Here is a 22717-nt window from a genome sequence, read left to right as displayed (position 1 = left end):
AAAAAACAAACAAAAAACAACTTCAAGTTGCTGAGGAAAGAAGATATAAGATGGAAAGATTTCCCATGCTTGTGAATCAGTAGGATTAACATAGTGAAAATGGCCATCCTACCAGAAGCAATCTATAGATTCAATGCAGTTCCCATGAAAATACCAACACAATTCTTTTTTTTTTTTTTTTTTTTTTTATGTTTTTGGATACGGGAGTGTGCTGTGCAGCCCACCCAGATTTTATTTTTCTTTTTTCTTTTCTTTTTTTATTAATTACACTTTATTCATTTTGTATCCCCTATAAGTCCCTCCCTCCTCCCCTGCTGACCTGCTGATCCCACCCTCCCTCCCCTTTCTGAATGCATGCCACTCCCCAAGTCCACTGATAGGGGAGGTTCTCCTTTCCTTTCTGATCTTAGTCTATCAGTTCTCATCAAAAGTGGCTGAATTGTCCTCTACTGTGGCCTGGTAAGGCTGCTCCCCCCTCAGGGGGAGGTGGTCAAAGAGCAGGCCAATCAGATTATGTCAGATGCAGCCCCTCTTCACATTACTATGTAACCCACTTGGACACTGAACTGCCATGGGCTACATCTGTGCAGGGGTTCTAGGTTATCTCCATGAATAGTCCTTGGTTGGAGTATGAGTCTCTGGGAAGTTCCCTGTGTTCAAATTTTCTTGTTCTGTTGCTCTCCTTTGGAGACCCTGTCCTCTCCAGCCAGCTCTTACTATTTCCCACTTCTTACATAAAATTCCATTCACTCTGCCCAACAGTTGGCCATCAGGCTCAGCATCTGCTTTGATAGTCTGCAGAGCAGAGGCTTTCAGAGGCCCTCTGTGGTAGGTTCACAATTCTTTTTTTTTTTTTTTTCAATGCAGTTTATTCAGGAACCTTGAACAATCATCTGACCCTGGGGAAAGCCAGCCCACAGCTTAAATAGCCTCTGGTTAGCCAACCCCAGCGTGCCACGTGGGCAATGCAGATAGATCCACATACATGGAAGCAAGCCAGATCCTCAGCCTTAGCCAAATGTGGAATTGTTCGTGACAGAGAGCACTCACCATCGGGAAGGTGGAAGGTGGAAACCAACTCCATCTTTAAGGCACAGCATTCCGCAGCTCTCTACAGTTCCCCCTTTTTGTTTTAGACGCATCAGGCAAGAGTAGAGGTCTGATCTCTGATATTAGAAATAAATTGGGACTTTGTATTGATGTTCATTTAGGTGTCATCCAGCCAAAGAGCATCAGACCCGTCCGATACCTTTTTCTCAGAGGCGGGACCTGGGGCATCAACCCGCATGCAATCAGACATGCTCTTCTCTGGGTCCAAAGCGGCTGACCCTGAGTGCAGTGCTTAGCCTCGCATCCTGAGCGTAACATTTTAGCTTTTTATGGTAGCCAACCATGCTTGGGGAGACTGTCCTGCTTCAATGGCTGTAAAGGCCTGAATGGTCATGGCTGCATTACGCTGTTGTGAGACTCTAATCTTGCATATATACCACAGGCAAACCAAGGAGACCAACACCAGAAGGCCTGCTAACGCTCCCAGGCCCGCCCATTCCTTCAGATGATTCATGGCTACAGCAATCCATGATGATAATCCTGTGGCTAGTCCTGCGTCCACTCTGGTAGAATTTACTGTGACAATGGCCACTCTCAGCTGCTCCATCGTAGTATCGAATTCTCCAGTCCAATTACCTAAAATATAGCTCCACAATTGTTTAGACAAATTGAATAAATGGTAATAATATATTTTTTAATTTTTTCATTAATTACACCTTATTCACTTTGTATCCTCCCATAAGCCCCTCCCGATCCCACTCTCCCTCCTCCTTCTTCATGCATGACCCTCCCAAGTCCACTGATAGCATTTTTGTGCTTGCTTCAGTACACATACACTAAAGTCACAACAATACAGGGAAGATTAGCATGGCCCCTGTGCACAGATGACAGGCAAATTCATGATGGGTTCCATATTTTTATCAACCCCAAATTTCCCCTGCCTACAATATATGGGATAAAGATAGATGGGATGTCCAACCAAAGACCTATCCTATGGGAGAGTACCTCCTTCCGACATGAATGATACCATGCTAAGCTTGTAGACAGGAGCCTCTTAGAGTTGTCCTCTGAGAGACTTTACCCAGCAGCACCTCAAAACAGATGCTGAGTCTCAAAGTCAAAAATTGGGTGATGCTTAGGGAGTCTCTTGGGAGGAAAGAGAAAAGGACGTGGAGGTAAGAGGAGATCCACAAGAAGAGCAATAGGGCCAACCCACTGGGGGGCTGGCTGAGACTGAAGCATTATCCAAGGACCACTCATGAACTTGACCTAGGTCCCCTACAAAGATGTAGCAGATGGGGAGCTTAGGTTTAAAGTAGGTCCTCTAGTAAGGGAAGTGGGGAGTACATCGGACATGGACTCACTCGCCAGCTTTTTAATCACTTCCTCCTGGTAGGACTACCTTGCCAGGCCACATTGGAAGAGGACAGGCTCCATCCTAATGCAACTTGATGAGCTGGGGTGGATGGGAAAGGGAGCTTCTCTTTTCTGAGGAAAAGGCAAGCAGATAGATATTGGGAGAGGAGGAGTGATGGGGCGACAAACAGGATGTAAAGTGAATAAAAAATAAACAATTGGATTTTAAAGAATTTGATTTGGGTTACATTTAAAATGTTAAGAAGATGATTCATGGCTGCAGCAATCCATAGTGATAGTCCTGCGTCGACTCTGGTAGAATTTACTGTGACAATGGCCACTCTCAGCTGCTCCATCGTAGTATCGAATTCTCTAGTCCAATTACCTAAAATATAGCTAGACAATTGTTCAGACAGATTTGCAGCACAGGAAAAATTCTCATGTTGTATGCTAGTGACACAAAGTCCAGCATACTTTCATTGACAGCCCGGTTGAGCCATTTGCCATAGGGTATCAATTTGTTCCTGCACGAGGTCAATCCTCTGATTGAACACCATCAAGCCTCCTTTTAGTTGAGCATTAATTCCTTTTTGTACATCTAAGGCATGAGCTACATTGGCTGAACGATTATTCAGGGTCTGAGCAGTATGACTCATGGCTAATGCCACGGTGGTAGCTCCAACAGCCGCCAATGAGATGGCAGTAACAGTGGCGGCTGTAGTTCCAAGATCCCTTTTCTGTCTGAAGAGAGTCATAGTGTGAGGGGCATCAACGGGCACAGGCATCCAGCGAGGCATGCGAGTAACCAGGGCACACCTAAATTTACTAGCATTCCAGCATTGGGCAAAAAAGCAAGTATCATCACCACAATTACTTGGCTCTATCTGGCTAATAATGAATAAAAATGGGGGATATAAACAAACAGGTGTGGGCTTATAGGAAATATTATGAGAAGCCTTAACCCCTTCGTTGGAACATCTTGCATCAGTTCTAGAACTAGCAGTGGTGGTGTCCGAGGTCTGAGTAGGTTCAGGAGACCATTGCCCCCAGGGGCGAGACATGCTCCATGTAAATTGACTAACTCCATGTTTTGCTCCACTTTTGAAAGTCATTTAAGGTCTCTGTCACAAACAACTCCACATTTGGTTAAGGCTGAGGATCTGGCTTGCTTCCATGTATGTGGACCTATCTGCATTGCCCACGTGGCATGCTGGGGTTAGCTACCCAGAGGCTATTTAAGCTGTGGGCTGGGTTTCCCCAGGGTCTGATGATTGTTCAAGGTTCTGAATAAACTGCATTGAAAAAAAAAAGTTAAGAAGAAGTGATATTTTAATGATTTTGTATCTTTCTAATATGAATATTTCTCTTCCCATATTTCTTGATAATCCCTATGGCTTATTGTGTTTCATAGTTTCTTTCTGTAGGTTTACATATTGCCGGGTTTGTGCCTAACTGTTTAATTTTATCATTTTGTACTGATAATGGAGTTATCTTTCTCATTAATACCTGTATACTAGTAGTTTGTGTACATTTGGAAGTTATTGGTTTCATGCTCATCTTATTTTACAAAGTATTTTATTGTTTATAGGATGAATTTTTATTATTAGTCTTCTATATAGTCAATCATTTCACCTGTAAACAAAAAAACTTAATCCTTTCCTGTTTATCATGGCTCCTATTTCTAATTACACTGGCTCAGCATTATTGGATTAATACATAAGACAAAAATGGGTGTTCTTTGCATTGCTCTTCATTTTAGCGTGAGTACCACCCACATTTCTATTAAAAAAGATGCTGGCTTTGAAGATGATAAATAGATCTTTATAAAGCTAGGAAAAGAGCCACTGGCTTTGAAATTTTGTATTAATTTATGCTTGCCTTTCTGTCATATATGGACTTGCATATATGTTTTTTTTCTTAGTGTGATAAACCTTATTAATGGATCTCCTAATGTTAAAACACATATTTGCAGCATTGGTTTAGTTACTGATAGGCTTTAAATTTGCTCATTATTTAAGTTAAGCTTCTTCATCTCTGATTAATAATGCACTTGTTTTATAGTAGTGTAGGTGGTTTTTAATGCAAATGTTAAACTCAGTCTATGAAGAGTCAGAGGTGATTAGTGAGCAAAGCCAAGCACAGTGTAAGTAGGATTAAAACAACTGAGCTGGGCATGGTGGCAAATGCTCTTAATCCCAGCATTCAGGGAGGCTGAGGCAGGTGGGTCTCTGTGAGTCGGAGGCCAGCCTGGTCTACAAAGTGAGTCCAGGATAGCCATGGCAACACAAAGAAAACCTGTCTCGAAAAATCAAACCAAACCAAACCAAACCAAAACAAAACAAAATAAAAATAATTTAGCCTTTGAGGTTTGTAGCACCTCCACTGGAAACTTTTCCTCTCACAGATGTAACACTTCCATTGAGGAACGCTTTCAGTCTGAGCACTTACCTCTTGGAAACCTCCTACCTCAGAGCTGGAACTCTGCCATTGGAGATACTTGACCCCCTTCCTCCCACAGTGCTGTAACTCTTCCATGAGGAAAGCATTCCCCTCAGAGCTGCCCTTTACCAACAAAAACATCTCCCCAGCCTCCACCCCTCCCTCCTTTATTATCTCCCTCTCTCTCTCCCTTTCTTCCTTACATGGACTCTACTATGTCACTCAGTCTGACCTGCATCTTGCAATCCTCCTGCCTCAGCATCCCCAGTGCTGTGATATCAGGCTTATACCATAATACTGGATCAAATTTGCTCTTATTTTTGAAGCATATATGTGTGTGTTTAACTATGCATTCATATTTTTTTCAATTCTGTAAATTCTCTGGTATCTTCCTTTCCACTATTGTCATGGGATTGTTTCCATCTAGGAACAGATACATTTAATTCTCAGTCTGAACTTCTCATGAATACATGAATAATAAACATTTGATTCTTAGACTTCTGTGACAATGCTATTGTTGTTCAGTCCTCGGGGGAGATTATTGCTATAGCTGTTGCTTTTTTCTCTCTCTCTTTGAATCCAGAATTCCAGAAACAAGAGGATTTCCTTTTAGTTCCTGGCTGGAAGAGTAGTTTTGTTGTTTGTTTGTTTGTTTTCAGTTAGCCTGTTTAGGTAAGGTAGAGGCCACTTTCACTTAGCATGGCTTACCCAAGGGTTTCAAATCAGTTTGGGGCAGTCATTATTTATTGCCCTCATCTGCAGCCATGGACTCCTGATGATCTAAGCTCCTAGTATTGAAATCTATTTCATTTTCCACTTCCACAAACCCCACTTTCCAGCCTGTGATTCATTTGTTTGTTTGATTGGTTGGTTTGATTTTGTTTGATCCTGGGTAAATATTTTTCTTTTTCTATCTTGTGATTCAGGAAATCATTTTTGTTACTATGCAGACATGTTGTTTTGTTTTATAGTTAGAAAATATCATCAAACATTCTGGCCTTGGGCTTTTATTGCCATGAAGAGACACCATGACTAAGGAAATTCTTATGAAGGAAAATATTTAATTGGGGCTGGATGACAGTTGCAGACGCTTAGTCCATTATCGTCATGGCGGCCAGCATGGCACCACACAGGCCAACACGGTGCTGAGGCTGGAGCCGAGAGTTCCACATCTCGATTCGCAGGCAGCAAGGAGGAACTGTGTGCCACACTGATCATGGCTTGATCACACAGGAGACCTCAAAACCCACCTCCACAGTGACTCACTTCCTCCAACGAGGCCGAATCTCCTCTGACAAGGCCACACCTCCTAATAGTGCCACTCCCTATGGGCCAAGCATTCCAACACATGAGTCTCTGGGGGCTGTACATATTCAAACCACTACGTCACATTGTTGATGCGGTGCTACCAATATGTATCAGTGTATGTGTGTGCGTATCAGTGTGGGCACATGTGTCCCATGGCGTGTGTGAGGAAATTGAAGGATAACCCTGGCTGTTGATTGTACTAGTTACTCTTCTTTGGCCATGATAAAATGCCATGACCAAAGCAACTTATAGAAGGAAAGCTCTATTTGGGGTCTTATGGTTCCTGAGGAGTAAGCGTCCATGGGTTTCATGATGGAGAGGATGCCAGCACGCAGGCAGACAGAGTTCTGAAGCAGAAGCTGAGAGGTCAAGTCTCAGTTTACAAACAGGAAGCTAAGAGAGCTAATGCAAAACAAATGGAGTCTTTTGAAATCTTAAAGCCTGCCCTTACTGTAAGCCCCCTCCAGCACAGCCACACCTCCTCCTTCTCTCAATTGAGGACCAAATATTACAATCCTGGAGAATTATGGGGGTGTCTCTTTCAAAACATCAACTTTTCACCTCATTTAAGACAGGGTCTTCTGACTGTATGCACTGTAAACCACGCTAGCTGATCCTGCTACTTCTCTCGTCTCTGCTGCCCATCTTACACCACAGCACAAGGATGACTGACACTTGCTACCATGCCAGCGTTACATGGGTCCCGGAGATTCAAACTCAGATCCTCAAACTTATACAGTAAACCCTTAGCCCATTGATCCATCTCTCCAGCCAGTTTTTTGGAAAACTTCTTTTTGGTTTCACTCTTTTTTTTTTTTTTTTTCCTCTTGGACCAGAGATTGAAACAGGGTTCAGTGAATGCTAGCAGGTGTGTTATCACTGTGTTGTATCCTTAGCAATTTCTTCTTCTTCTTTTTTTTTTTTTTCAATGCAGTTTATTCAGGAACATTGAACAATCCTCGGACCCCGGGGAAAGCCAGCCCACAGCTTAAATAGCCTCTGGGTAGCCAACCCAGGTGTGCCACGGGGGCAATGCAGATAGGTCCACATACATAGAAGCAAGCCAGATCCTCGGCCTTAGCCAAATGTGGAGTTGTTCGTGACAGAGAGCACTCACCATCGGGAAGGTGGAAGGCGGAAACCAGCTCCATCTTTAAGGCATAGCATTCCGCAGCTCTCTACAGTTCCCCCTTTTTGTTTTAGACGCATCAGGCAAGAGTAGAGGTCTGATCTCTGATATTAGAAATAAATTGGGACTTTGTACAGATGTTCATTTAGGTGTCATCCACCCAAAGAGCATCAGACCCGTCCGATACCTTTTTCTCAGAGGCGGGACCTGGGGCATCAACCCGCATGCAATCAGACATGCTCTTCTCAGGGTCCAAAGCGGCTGACCCTGAGTGCAGTGCTTAGCCTCGCATCCTGAGCGTATCATTTTAGCTTTTTATGGTATCCAACCATGCTTGGGGAGAATGTCCTGCTTCAATGGCTGTAAAGGCCTGAATGATCATGGCTGCATCACACTGTTGTGAGACTCTAATCTTGCATATATACCACAGGCAAACCAAGGAGACCAACACCAGAAGGCCTGCTAACACTCCCATGCCCACCCATTCCTTCAGATGATTCATGGCTGCAGCAATCCATGTTGATAATCCTGTGGCTAGTCCTGCGTCCACTCCGGTAGAATTTACTGTGACAATGGCCACTCTCAGCTGCTCCATCGTAGTATCGAATTCTCCAGTCCAATTACCTAAAATATAGCTCAACAATTGTTTAGACAGATTTGCAGTGCAGGAGAAATTCTCATGTTGTATGCTAGTGACAGAAAGTCCAGCATACTTTCATTGACAGCCAGGTTGAGCGATTTGCCATAGGGTATCAATTTGCTCCTGCAAGAGGTCAAATCTGATTGAACACCATCAAGCTTCCTTTTAGTTGAGCATTAATTCCTTTATGTACAACTAAGGCATGAGCTACATTGGCTAAATGATTATTCAGGGTCTGAGCCGTCTGCCCAGTATGACTCATGGCTAATGCCCTGGTGGTAGCTCCAACAGCCGTCAATGAGATGGTAGTAACAATGGTGGCTGTAGTTCCAAGATCCCTTTTCTGTCTGAAGAGAGTCATAGCGTGAGGGGCATCAATGGGCATAGGCACCCAGTGAGGCATGCGAGTAACCAGGGCATACCTAACTTTACTAGCATTCCAGCATTGGGCAAAAAAGCAAGTATCATTACCACAATTACTTGGCTCTATCTGGCTAATAATGAATAAAAATGGGGGATATAGACAAACAGGTGTGGGCTTATAGGAAATATTATGAGAAGCCTTAACCCCTCGTTGGAACATCCTGCGTCAGTTCTAGAACTAGCAGTGGTGGTGTCCGAGGTCTGAGTAGGTTCAGGAGACCATTGCCCCCAGGGGCGAGACGTGCTCCATGCCAATTGACTAACTCCATGTTTTCCTCCAATTTTGAAAGTCATTTAAGGTTCTTAAATTATTTTTTTCCCTTTTTTCTTAAATTTTTCATCAATTACACTTTATTCATTCTGCATCCCCCCATAAGCCCCTCCCTCCTCCCATCCCAATCCCACCCTCCTTCCTCCCTCTGCATGCATGCCACTCCCCAAGTCCACTAATAGGGGAGGTTCTCCTCTCCTTTCTGATCTTAGTCTGTCAGTTCACATCAAAAGTGGCTGTATTGTCCTCTACTGTGGCCTGGTAAGGCTGCTCCCCCCCCCCCCCCAGAGGGAGGTGATCAAAGAGCAGGCCAATCAGAGTATGTCAGAGGCAGTCCCTCTTCACATTACTATGTAACCCAATTGGACTCTGAACTGCCCTGGGCTACATCTGTGCAGGGGTTCTAGGTTATCTCCATGAATAGTCCTTGGTTGGAGTATGAGTCTCTGGGAAGTTCCCTATGTTCAAATTTTCTTGTTCTGTTGCTCTCCTTGTGGAGACCCTGTCCTCTCCAGCTCTTACTATTTTCCAGTTCTTACCTAAAATTCCATTCACTCTGCCCAACAGTTGCCCATCAGGCTCAGCATCTGCTTTGATAGTCTGAAGGGCAGAGGCTTTCAGAGGCCCTCTGTGGTAGGTTCCTAGGTTGTTTCCTGTTTTCTTCTTCTTCTGATGTCCATCCTCTTTGCCTTTCTGGATGGGGATTGGACGTTTTAGTTAGGGTCCTCTCTCTTGCTTAGTTTCTTTAGATGCACAGGTTTTAGTGGGTTTGTCCTATGTTGTATGTCTATATGAGTGAGTATATACCATGTGTGTCTTTTTGCTTCTGGGACAACTCACTCAGGATGATCCTTTCCAGATCCCACCATTTACCTGCAAATTTCATGATTTCCTTATTTTTCATTGCTGAGTAATATTCCATTGTGTAGATGTACCACAATTTCTGCATCCATTCTTCAGTTGAGGGGCATCTGGGTTGTTTCCAGCTTCTGGCTATTACAAATAAAGCTGCTACAAACATGGTTGAGCAAATGTCCTTTTTGTGTACTTGAGCCTCTTTTGGATATATGCCCAGTAGTGGTATGGCTGGATCTTGAGGAAGCGCTATTCCTAGTTGTCTGAGAAAGCGCCAGATTGATTTCCAGAGTGGTTGTACAAGTTTACATTCCCACCAGCAGTGGAGAAGGGTTCCCCTTTCTCCACAACCTCTCCAGCATGTGTTGTCACTTGAGTTTTTGATCTTGGCCATTCTCATGGGTGTAAGGTGAAATCTCAGGGTTGTTTTGATTTGCATTTCCCTAATGGCTAATGAGGTTGAGCATTTCTTTAAGTGCTTCTCGGCCATTCGGTATTCCTCTACAGAGAATTCTCTGTTTAGCTCTGTTCCCCATTTTTTAAGTGGATTACTTGGTTTGCTGCTTTTCAGCTTCTTTAGTTCTTTATATATACTGGATATGAGTCCTCTCTCAGATAAAGGGTTGGTGAAGATTATTTCCCAATCTGTAGGTGGTCGCTTTGTTTTGATGACGGTGTCCTTTGCTTTACAGAAGCTTTTCAGTTTCATGAGGTCCCATTTATTGGTTGTTGCTCTTAGAGCCTGTGCTGTTGGTGTTCTGTTCAGGAAGTTTCCCCCTGTACCAATGAGTTCTAGGGTATTTCCCACTTTTTTTTCAAGCCGATTTAATGTGTCTGGTTTTATGTTGAGGTCTTTGATCCACTTGGACTTCAGTTTTGTGCAGGGTGACAAGTATGGATCTATTTTCATTTTTCTACATGTAGACATCCAGTTAGACCAGCACCATTTGTTGAAGATGCTATCTTTTTTCCATTGTATGGTTTTGGCGTCTTTGTCAAAGATCAGGTGTCCATAAGTGTGTGGGTTTATTTCTGGGTCCTCTGTTCGGTTCCATTGATCCACCATTCTGTTTCTATGCCAGTACCATGCAGTTTTTAAAACTGTTGCTCTATAGTACAACTTAAGATCAGGGATGGAGATACCTCCAGAAGATCTTTTATTGTAGAGGATTGTTTTAGCAATTCTGGGTTTCTTGTTATTCCATATGAAGTTGAGAATTTTCCTTTCCAGGTCTGTAAAGAATTGTGTTGGTAATTTGATGGGCATTGCATTGAATCTGTAGATTGCTTTTGGTAAGATGGCCATTTTTACTATGTTAATCCTGCCAAGCCATGAGCATGGGAGATCTTTCCATCTTCTGATATCTTCTTCTAATTCTTTCTTCAGAGATTTGAAATTTTTTTCATACAAGTCTTTGACTTCCTTGGTTAGGGTTACTCCGAGGTACCTTATGTCATTTGTGGCTATTGTGAAGGGTGTTGTTTCCTTAATTTCTTTCTCAGCCCTTTTGTCTTTTGTATACAGGAGGGCTACTGATTTTTTTGAGTTAATTTTGTATCCTGCCACTTTGCTGAAGGTGTTTATCAGCTGTAGGAGTTCCCTGGTAGAGTTTTTGGGGTCACTCACGTATACTATCATATCATCTGCAAATAGTGATAATTTGACTTCTTCCTTTCCAATTTGTATCCCCTTGATCTCCTTCAACTGTCTTATTGCTCTAGCAAGGACTTCCAACACTATGTTGAAGAGATATGGAGAGAGTGGGCAGCCTTGTCTTGTCCCTGATTTCAGTGGGATTGCTTTAAGTTTCTCTCCATTCAGTTTGATGTTGGCTATAGGCTTGCTGTATATCGCCTTTACTATGTTTAGATATGTGCCTTGTATCCCTGATCTCTCCAATACTTTGAACATGAATGGATGTTGGATTTTGTCAAAGGCATTTTCAGCATCTAGGGAGATTATCATGTGGTTTTTTTCTTTCAGTTTGTTAATATGGTGGATCACATTGATGGATTTCCGTATATTGAACCACCCCTGCATACCTGGGATGAAGCCTACTTGGTCATAGTGGATAATATCTTTGATGTGTTCTTGGATTCGGTTTGCAAGTATTTTATTAAGTATTTTTGCATCAATGTTCATAAGGGAGATTGGCCGGAAATTCTCTTTCTTTGTTGAGTCTTTGTGAGGTTTAGGTACCAAGGTGACTGTGTCTTCATAGAATGAATTTGGTAATATTCCTTCTGTTTCTATTTTGTGGAATAGTTTGAAGAGAATTGGTGTTAGCTCTTCTTTGAAGGTCTGGTAGAATTCTGCGCTGAAGCCATCTGGTCCTGGGCTTTTTTTGGATGGGAGACTTTTGATGACCGCTTCTATTTCTTTGGGGGATATAGGTCTATTTAGTTGATTTACCTGGTCCTGGTTCAGCTTTGGTAAGTCAAATCGATCAAGAAAATTGTCCATTTCATTTAGATTTTCAAATTTTGTGGCATATAGACTTTTGAAGTAAGTCCTAATGATTGTTTGGATTTCCTCAGTGTCTGTAGTTATATCCCCCTTTTCATTTCTGATTTTGTTGATTTGGGTGGTGTCTCTCTGCCTTTTAGTTAGCCTGGCTAAGGGTTTGTCGATCTTGTTGATTTTCTCAAAGAACCAGCTCTTGGTTTCATTGATTCTTTGAATTGTTTTATTTGTTTCCAATTGATTGATTTCAGCCCTGAGTTTGATTATTTCCAGCCGTCTACTCCTTCTTGGTGTGTCTGCTTCTTCTTTTTCTAGGGTTTTTAAGTGAGCCATTAGGGTGCTTGAATGAGCTGTCTCGAATTTCTTCTTGAAGGCACTTAGTGCTATGAACTTTCCTCTTAGCACTGCTTTCATTGTGTCCCACAAGTTCGGGTATGTTGTGTCTTCATTTTCATTGATTTCTAGAAAGACTTTAATTTCTTTCTTTATTTCTTCCCTGACCCAGCTGTCATTTAGTAACAGGTTGTTCAGTTTCCATGTGTGTGTAGGCTTTTTGTTATTTCTGTTATTGTTGAGGTCCAGCTTTATTCCATGGTGATCAGACAAGATACATGGGATTATTTCAATCTTCTTGTATCTGTTGAGGCTCGCTTTGTGACCCACTATGTGGTCTATTTTGGAGAAGGTTCCATGAGGTGCTGAGAAGAAGGTAAATTCTTTTGTGTTTGGGTGTAAAGTTCTGTAAATGTCTGTTAGGTCCATTTGATTCATGACCTCTGTCAGAGACATTGTTTCTTTGTTTAATTTCTGTTTGGTTGACCTGTCCTTTGTTGAGAGTGGGGTGTTGAAGTCTCCCACTATTAATGTGTGTGGATCTATATGTGCTTTAAATTTTATCAATGTTTCTTTCACAAATGTGGGTGCCCTTGTATTTGGGGCATAGATGTTCAGGATTGTGATGTCTTCCTGGTGGAATTTTCCCTTGATGAGTATGAAGTGTCCTTCCCCATCTCTTTTGATTAATTTTGGTTGAAAGTCTATTTTATCAGATATTAGAATGGCTACTCCTGCTTGCTTCTTGGGTCCGTTTGCTTGGAAAGTCGTCTTCCAACCCTTTACCCTCAGGTAATGTCTATCTTTGTGTCTTAGGTGTGTTTCTTGTATGCAACAGATTGCTGGGTTTTGTTTACGTATCCATTCTGTTAATCTGTGTCTTTTTATTGGAGAGTTGAGTCCATTGATGTTGAGAGAGATTAATGACCAGTGGTTGTTAGATCTCTTGATTTTGATGTTGGCTGTGCTCATCAGGTTGTGTGCTTGGTTGCTTTTTGTTTTACTGAAGTGAGGTTATTTATTTCCTGTGTTTTCTTGAATGTAGCTAGCTTTCTTGGGTTGTATTTTCCCTTCCAGTGTCTTCTGTAATGCTGGATTTGTTTGTAGGTATTGTTGAAATTTGTTTTTGTCATTGAATATCTTGTTTTCTCCATCTATGAGGACTGAGAGTTTTGCTGGGTATAGTAGCCTGGGCTGACATCTGTGTTCTCTTAGGGTCTGCATGATATCTGTCCAGGCCCTTCTGGCTTTCATAGTCTCTGTTGAAAAGTCAGGTGTGATTCTAATGGGTTTGCCATTATATGTTACTTGGCCTTTTTCCCTTGCAGCTTTTAGTATTTTTTCTTTGTTCTGTATACTTACTGTTTTTATTATTATGTGGCGGGAGGATTTTCTTTTCTGGTCAAATTTGCTGGGTGTTCTGTAGGCCTCATGTATTCTAATTGGCCTCTCCTTTAGCTTGGGGAAATTTTCTTCAATGATTTTGTTGAAAATATTTTCTGGGCCTTGGAGAAGGGAGTCTTCTTTTTCCTCTATACCTATTATTCTTAGGTTTTGTCTTTTCATATTGTCTTGCATTTCTTGGACGGTCTGTGTCAGGAATTTTTCAGATTTAACATTTTCTTTGACAGATACATCGATTTCTTCCATTGTATCTTCTACACCTGAGATTCTTTCTTCCATCTCTTGCAGTCTGTTGGTTATGCTTACCTCTGTAGTTCCTGTTTTCTTCCCTAGATTCTTCCTTTCCATTATTTCTTCCATTTGTGTTTTCTTTAATTTTTCCAATTCTATCTTCAGGTCTTGAGTTGTTTTGTTTACTTCCTTCACCTGTCTGATTGTACTTTCCTGTTTTTCTTTTAGTTCCTTCAACTCTGTTTCTTTCATTTCATTCAGTGTTTTAAGCATTTCCTTTCTAAAGGCCATAAACTGTTTGGCTGCAGCTTCCTCTATTTCTTTACGGATGGCAATATTCTGTTTGAGTTTATCTTCCTCTATGTCTTTACGAATCTTATTTGTTTCCTCTGTTATCATCTTCATGAGCATACTTGTTAGGTCATCTTCTTGGATTTCAGTTATGGTGGGGTGTCCAGGGCTACTTGCCCCTGGGTAACTGGGTTCTGGTGATGCCATATTGCTCTGTCTTTTGTTGCTTGAGCTTTTACGCTGGCCTCTACCCATTGTGTTATCTTAGGTTTTTGGGGTTATTTTCTGGTGGTTCCTGGGGATCCTGTGGTGGAGAGAATCCCCTTTGCAGAAAGCTGGATTTTCCTGAAGGATGTCTTCTCAGCTTTTTGGGTATAGTCCCTGGATGGCTGGTGTTTTTTCAGGAGTTGCTCACCTCAGGGATATAGACCTGAGTGGTAACTGTGGTCTTTGTTAGTCAAGAGGGTTCTCCTCTTACCCAGGGAAGTCCTGGGGGCAGCTGCCCTGTTTCTGGGTTTCTTGTTGCAAATTTAATGATCAGCTGCTGTGACCCAGTTGGACATCAGGCGCGCCTCAACTGTTTGTGCTTGTGTCTGGAGCACAGCTGAGTGCTGGCGCCTCGGCCCCACTAGACTGCTAGACTTTTTCTAGGGGAGGATTGGGTGATTTAGATCAGTACAGTTTCCTTCCTTCCCCGTGGATTCTCTGGAGACACCGACTACTAGTGTCTTTTTTTGCCCTGGTGCACACTGCTCAGTGTCCGCCAGCTGGCTGGCCACAGAAATTTGCCTGTGCCTGGAGCACAGCTGTGTGATGGCGGCTCAGTCTCTGCCAGCTGTCTGGTGCGCAGAAACTGCCTGTGTCTGCCTTTGTGGCTTTTGGGAGTCTGAGTGGCTCCCTAAGCTGGGTAATTTTCCGGGGACCTTTTCAGGTTGGGGGTGAGCTGAGTGCTCTGAGATCAGACCCGCCGTTTCTATCTCCGGCGGCGAATCAGGCGCGCAGGCAGGCAGGGCTCTGTGCCGGAACCTGGGTCCCCGGCTCTGGCTCCGGGCTGGCTCCTGGGGTGCCCGTGGAACCCGCCCGAGTCTTTTCCAGGGGATGTCTGGGTGACCTAAGGCCGGTCCCAATCGTTTCCTGTACCCTGGGGTTATCTCTCGACTGAAAATTCCAGTCTCTGATAGTGTGGTGCCCAAGGTTCAGTCTGGGACCGGGACCAGAGACACTGGCTTGTGGCTCTGGGCTGGGGCTGGGGCTGGCGGCCGGCAGCCAAGCGTCTGGCGGAACCGGGATCTCTTCCGCGGTTTAGCCGGGTGAGTTAAAAGCTGATTGAATCCCCCACCGTGGGGTATCCTCTCACCTGGGAAACACAATGACTGTGTTTTATGGCCGAGAGTTCTGATTGCTGTTCACTGTGCTGATCCTGCTGTGCTGCTGCTCAGAATGAGAGTCCTCCCGGCGCCGCCATCTTGCCCCTCCGCCCAATTTCTTCTTCTTAAGACATTTTGAGATACCTTGTCACTAAGTTTTCCAGGATAGCCTTGGATATATGATTCTCCTGCCTCAACCCTGGGTTGCTAGGGTTACAAAACTGCATCTACAGGCTTGGCTTGCTTTTAGTTTTAATCTAGACTTGAGTTTTCCTCTGGATATTAAGCAAAATATTTCTTTCCTTTCACCTTAGTCATGTGGGTTTGTCTAAGCCAGTGTTTCTCAGCCTTGGGTTCTAACCCCTTCGACAAACCTCTATCTCCAAAAATATTTACATTGTAATATTTAAATAACAGTAGCAAAATTACAGTTGTGAAGTAGCAATGGAAATAATTTTATGGTTAGGGGGTCATGGCAACATTAGGAACTGTATTAAAGGGCCGTGGGAGCCAGTCTGGAGCAAGAGTGAGGTCGAGACATATTCACACCCTGGAAATCTCATCCTGAGACCAGCAAGAGAAGGACTGCTTCCTCCCAGCTCTGGTTCTGCATGTCCCAAGGCACACAGCCTGTAGCCTTGTGACTCCGATCTCTGTCATCCTTGAGGTAGTCACAGAACTGGTGGCCAGGTTATAGGTTAAACTTCCTCTCTTCTTATAAGGACTAATCCAGCTGGCACCTGGAATTCCTTCTTTATGCAAATGAAACATACCCAGCCCCCCAGCCCCAGCCAGTAATGGATACTCATACCAAAACTCCCTACCAACTCCCCAAGGTTAATATAGCTTTTGTCTCCCCATCCCCCCAAAAAGGGAGCTGTTTCACTGAAAACTGTCTCTGGAGAAGGTGGTTTCTCCTGCGCTCGAGCCTGCCGCAGATCCTGACTAACCTCCCTGTCCTGACTGAGCCTGACTGCCTGCAGGCCAGCCTGGTGTGCAGCAGTGCCTGGATGCCTCAGGGGAAAAGCAGCCCCGGGGCAGTATGGGAGTCAGAGGACAGCTTGCAGGGGACAGTAGTCTCCTTCCGTAGGTCCCAGCAATCAAATTATCGTTGTCAGGCTTGGCAGCATATGCCCTTACCAACAAAGAAATTGTCTCAGTGTAATTTTCTTTTTACTTAAATGCCTAAAAACATCTCAAAAACATATTTAAAGAAGCAGTAATCCCAGTCATTAACTGAAGATATTATGGTGAAAGAACAAGTAAAATTTTGACATTTTCTCAATGTTTAGCAGGTCCTAGGGCATAGATACAACCATCTTGGCAAACCAAGCCTCATTTGGTCTCCCACCATGCAATTAGGCAGAATCTTGTAGGTGCTCACCATTTGCTTTTGATGAATGTGTGCTTTTAAGTTTTCAGCTCTTCCCCCGGCCAGCCTCTGCCCTTCATATTCCAGAGTACTTATCATGTGACAAATGTCTTTCATTTATTCATTTCTTCAAAGAGAGTACCATTTAGGAATGTTTTTCATGGTGAATCCTTTTTTATGGAGGCAAAAATAGATGCAAAATTGATTTGCTACAATGAATAGTCTAAATAGTTTACTAGAAAACAAGAAAGACTACTTTATTATAACTTTAATGAAGATCAAAATGTCGTTTGCCACAATGTTTCTTCATTATATACTGAAAGTAAAATAACAACTTTTACCAGATACTAGATTAAAAAAACTTATTGTATCTTGAATGCTGTTGGTGATTTGGCTATAGGTGACTTTGCGGTCTTTTTACATATATGCTGTAGATCTGCTTCTGTCATTACAACTAAAAGCGGCCATAAATGATGCTCAAATTATAATGTGCAGAAGTATTGGTCATCCTTCCAAGGGTCCAGGCCGTGGGTGAGGAAAAGGGGGCTTAAGCCAAGGGGGTGAGAGGCACAGAGTCATCACACAGATACCAGGAGTCGGGTGAATACAATCCGAGAGCAAATGGATACAGGGGCGTTTATTCCAGAAGAGAAAACAGGTTATATAGCTTTGGGCGACCAATCGGGTTCCTGCACACCATCTTCGAGCCTGCCATTCGTTGTTCATCTCTGGGCAGACTCTCTAATGTCAGGTCACATACTCTGGCCCAGCTGCCTCAGTCATGTCAGCAGAAGTGAGCCTTAACGGCCCTTTGCTGGGTATACTGACACATAAGAATGTTTTGGTTGGGCTGGCCAGCTGGCTCAAGGGATAAAGGCACTTGCCACCATGCTGCTGACCTTAGGTAGAGCCTCGACTCACACAGGGAAAAGAGGGAATCACCTCCAGCAAGTTGTCCTCTGACTTCCACGTGGGTGCCCATGAGCTTACACATGTACAGGCACACACTCACACACACATGAATTAAGTGTAATGAACTTTTGAAGAACAATTTTGTTACAGAGAAATTGCTTATTCTTCACCTATGCCCTCTTCTGATCCTATGAGTTGGATGTGGCTGCAATGTTTCTATGTTTAGTGAGCTCCACAGGTGAATCTGATGTACAGGAATTGGGGGCCTTAATTTCAGAAAACTCACAGCATATTGGTTCAACAAATCTTTTAGTTAGAGCTCCTTTCTTTTTTCTCTTTTATGCTTGTCTGCCTCTATGTTTCTGGCTCTAGGAGATAGCAGAGGACTAGTAACACATTGAACTGAATTGTGTTTAAATTACAACTCAGCTTCTATGCTGATTACTTCCAGGCCTAGAATGATTTTGTTCCATGGTCTGGGTCTTTAGAATTTTTCTGACCTGTACATTTTTTGTTTTATTCTCTTCTTAATATTAAAGCTATAAATTATAGTTTTGACATTTGATAACCTCCTTAGAGATAGAAAGGTGTCTCCTTTGCTGACACAACGCTGCATTTTACTTTCCAGTCCAGGGTCAGGACATTTTATCTTTCTCCTTTGGCGATCACAATGCTGTTACAGGCACCTGGGATTTCCTTTGCTATGGCTCCTACCCATGCTACTTGAATATATTTTATTTAGATTTTCTTTAATTATCTGATGATTCTGTGTACTTTTCCCCAAAGTACCTGACTTATAATATTATTTTCAGAACTGTCCAAATTTATTATAAGATGCAATTGGGAGTAACTGACAAGATTCCAACATATATTTCCTTTTGTAATCTTATTTGACACTTGCTGATCACAGTTTTAGAATTTAATAGAAGTACTTTTTGCTTGCTGTCTTGAACTCACACTCATAGTTTAACTCTGATATCCAGGAGAAAGGATCATAATTTGATTTCCATGTTTTTTAGAACATAATTTAAATATAATCTACCGTAACAACAGTGCAAAAGTATAAACATTGAATAAGCCCTTGGGATGAATAAATTATACCTGATCAGTCAGAGTAATAACACTGAATCTTTCAGGGTGTGTGTGGGGGGTCAGCCTCTTAAATTGAGAGTGGATTGATGGCAGGAGGGAGTCATTCATATCTCATGCTTTTATTGTTCAAAATTAAGTGTAGGGTGATGATTTGCTAGAAAAGCTCAACAGACCCTGAGAAAATTAGAGTAGCCCGAGATATTAAATCTACTGGCTTAAGATATCATCCTGCTGTTGAGAGATCACACACACACACACACACACACACACACACACACACAAAGCTAAACATGAGCAATATGAAGCAGTGACTGCTTTCTTTGTTGCAGACTGCTAGCAAATTTACCTCATAGTGATAAGGAGAAAGGCGGCTACCCAGGGACTCCCTTGGGGTTGTCTTATACTCTCCAGTGGCCCAGCTAGGGTATCCTGGAGACTAGACTGTAGGGCTCAGGCATTTGGGGCAAGCTCTCTCTCTCCCTCTTGGAAACATGTTGCCGTGTGAAGGAAACCATAGGGAATTAGACGGAAGCTGAAATTGAGTCACCACAGCACAGCAGCAGGGAGTGAGGCTTAGTCAGGAAGAAGAGATACATGTGGCCCGTTAGCCTTGTTTTGTTTTACTCGTGTTCTCAAATCATTATATTCAGCTATGATGACACCTATTAGTAGGCTCTTACATGAGAATGCATTATGCTGACAGTGTACATTAATTTTTCTTAAAATAATGCACAAAACCATTCATTTTTAAAATCTGGGTCTATAAAGTTACATAAGGGTATGCCCTAATTAAACCACTTAAAATGTATACGTGTGTTCAAGTATCTATAGATCTTCTAGGATCACCAGCTGTTGTGGTATCTGGTGCATTGTTCTCCCATGAGGGATAAACATTAATAATTAATTTCAGCAGTAGTAATTGTGCCCTTGAAGCCTGTTGCAGCAAAACCAGCAGGCATTTTAAGGATTTCTCTTCTGCTCTATCTTCATTTGCTCAGTGAAACCCATGTTTTCTGTTTCCACTGTGTCTCACTGAAGAGAATTTATCAATGAATCTCTGTGGTTGTGTCAAAATCAGCATACCTTAACCTAAAAAGGAGGAGAAATAAGCATGTGACCTTCATAAATATTACCACCAAGACTGTGAATTAAAATTTGAACACAATTTATTGTCAAACTCATTCTCAGATGCCTTGGCATTAATAACATTATATTCTCAGTATAAATGATCATTAGAGTAATTAAGTTTTAGGGTCAGAGTAAAATTAAGTAGAATTCTGATTTTTCTTTTTATTCTAAGAAGCCTCATTTTTAGGCGAAATTATTAACAAGTGTAAAACATAATAGATTTTTAAGATTTAACTTTAATTTTTATAAGTTATTTACTTTACATCCTGCTTGTAGCCCCATCCCTCATCTCCTCCTGGTCCCACCCTTTCACCTTCTTTCCCTATTTCCCCTCCTCCCCCACCATCTGACCACAGCCTATCAAGCCTCTTTTTTATTGCTTGCATTCTCTTCCTCTGTGGCCCAGCAATGTCCCTTTCCCCCCACCACCAGAGGAAAGTGATAAAGAGTGGGCAACAAAGTCAGAGACAACCCCTGCCCCCTTACTAGGTGGCCCACATGAAGACTGAGCTTCCTATTGGCTACATCTGAGCAGGGGGTTTAGGCTCTCTTCATTCATGTTGTGCAAAGCACCACCCTTCTACAGCTTGCTCATAGGCTAATGTGAGGAGGGTGGCCTTGGGAGCATATATATAAGACTCTCAAATACACAGTATCTTTACATTTTGGAGTATGCTGTGACTCCCTGAATGGGTTGTGGTGATGGTGATAGGATATTTCCCAGAAACAACTTATCATGGGCCCTGGGAACAATTTGATATCACATTTATGCCCAGCTTGGGAGCAAATACAATAAACCATCACGGCCTGCCCCTGATTATGGTTGAGAGGTTATCCCTCTATTTTCTGGCTTGTCACAGGAGCTGCCTAAAGCCTCATGGAGTATTTTTTTTTTAATCAAAGGATGCCATACACAAACTTTGAGAAACCATACCCTCTGAAAATTCTTAATCCTAGTCCAAAACAAATCGAACACCACACGGTCTAGCTTCAGCCATTTATTTCTTAACCTGATCTTCATGGAAATTCAAAGCAGCTCATGCCTATGCTACACTCGGTTTCCAGTGTTTGTTTACCGTTGGCCTCAGTAATCATGCCCCAGTTGTCTCCTCTCTAAAATGATAAACTGTTGGAGTTCTTTTTAAACCCTTACTATGAAATAAATACTTCTTTCAGTGTTGCTGCATAATCCTCTTTCATCTGCTTGCTGGCACCAACTCTGTCAGGAATGCAACTACTCAGAAATCGTTCACAGATCCTCCACGAACCTTCTTGGGGAGAAATTTGCATAGGCCTGCACTAATTCTCTGATGGTTAATTTTATATGCCAGTTTGACTGGGCTCAGTGGGCAAACTATCATTTTTCCATGTTTGTGAGCTTGTCAGTAGAGTGCAAGATGACACCACCACCAAGATGGTGTCATCTAATCAATTGCAGATGAAATAGATTGATCTTTCTCCAGTCTGGCTCCTTTCAGCTGTCAGATCTCCTGGCTCCTGGACCTCTGTTGACCAGGACATATGTAGATAAGACCTTTGGTTCACAGTCTGGGAAGAGATCTAACTGGAAAAACAAAAATCTTCCATGCCCATCTGCCTTTGATAGTGGTAAGATGCAGATGAATCTCCAAACAATTCCAAGTCTCAGGATTTTTTTTTTTTTCACTTGTAGAAAAATAAGAAGGCAGGCTAGCTAGTATCTAAGGTATCTTTGAATTCTAATATAAATATGTGGTTACAATTTTCTGTTTTTCATATTAGAGTAAAGTTGTCACAAAGACAAGAACTTGCTAATCAAAATCAAGTTCAGAATATCAAATTGTATTTAATCAAAATAGCCAAAATAAAAGCAAACGAGAATGGCTTTGATTCAGTTAACTGCCTGGAAGAGAGAAGCAAAGCTGTTGAACCCCTCTTACCTGGGTGATTAAGAACTGCTAGTAAACGTGCTAAAATGAGAAGAGTTGGGACTGGCTGAGAGGTCTTTTAAAATGGCTGCGCAAAGATCATGTATTTAAGAGCACTGCATGTGTTCATGGATCTCTGCAGGACAGGCAACATGGGAGGAGACAGTAAGACAGTATGGAGTGACATCAGGAGGGGGCAGGTTTCTACCAGCAAGGTTCTGGTGTTGGGCCTTCTACCAAGTCTGGAGATTGTTCCATAATGTTAAGCAAGAATTTAAGCAGGGAATGGAGGAGTCAGTGAGAGCTCATGGGGCCATGCCTGCTATACCCAGTCTGGAGCATTGTTCAGTCTGGAGCATTTGTTCAGGTAGTTTTGACTCTCTACCTTATGAACAAGGAGGCGGGAGACTTGGTGAGGTGAGTTAATTTCCCCCCAAGTACTAGAACTGGTAGGTGGCACAGTTGGCATCTGAATTGCAGTGACTTCAAAAGGTCCAAGGACACAGCCTTTCACACTGGAGCACTCGGCCCCCAGAAGGGGCGTGCATGTTGGTGGTGGGAAAAGCTGTCCTCTTTCTTGGCTCTCAGGCCACCCAACTTTCTAACTCTCCCTTCAAAAGGTTATTCCCCAGGGCACGCCGTGTGCAAGGGGGTGGGAATTTACCTCACTTGGGAATGCTGTGCCCTTCCTTATCAACAATGGCCTCAAGGGGCCTGCTCGCTTTTCATCCCTCTCCAGCAGGTC

The 22717-nt window shown here is 42.7% G+C and overlaps 1 non-coding gene across 1 annotated transcript; it reads left to right on the top strand.

Moving 5' to 3' along the window:
• Nucleotides 1-1863: 1863 nt before the first annotated feature.
• Nucleotides 1864-1969, top strand: LOC132653257 (U6 spliceosomal RNA). The gene has a single exon (XR_009591039.1). It is a non-coding gene; the product is annotated as a U6 spliceosomal RNA (small nuclear RNA).
• The last annotated feature ends 20748 nt before the right edge of the window (nt 1970-22717 follow it).

Source organism: Meriones unguiculatus, chromosome 3 (assembly GCF_030254825.1).
Source record: "Meriones unguiculatus strain TT.TT164.6M chromosome 3, Bangor_MerUng_6.1, whole genome shotgun sequence".
Classification (NCBI taxonomy): Eukaryota; Metazoa; Chordata; class Mammalia; order Rodentia; family Muridae; genus Meriones; species Meriones unguiculatus.
This window is presented reverse-complemented; position numbering and strand designations above follow the sequence as displayed.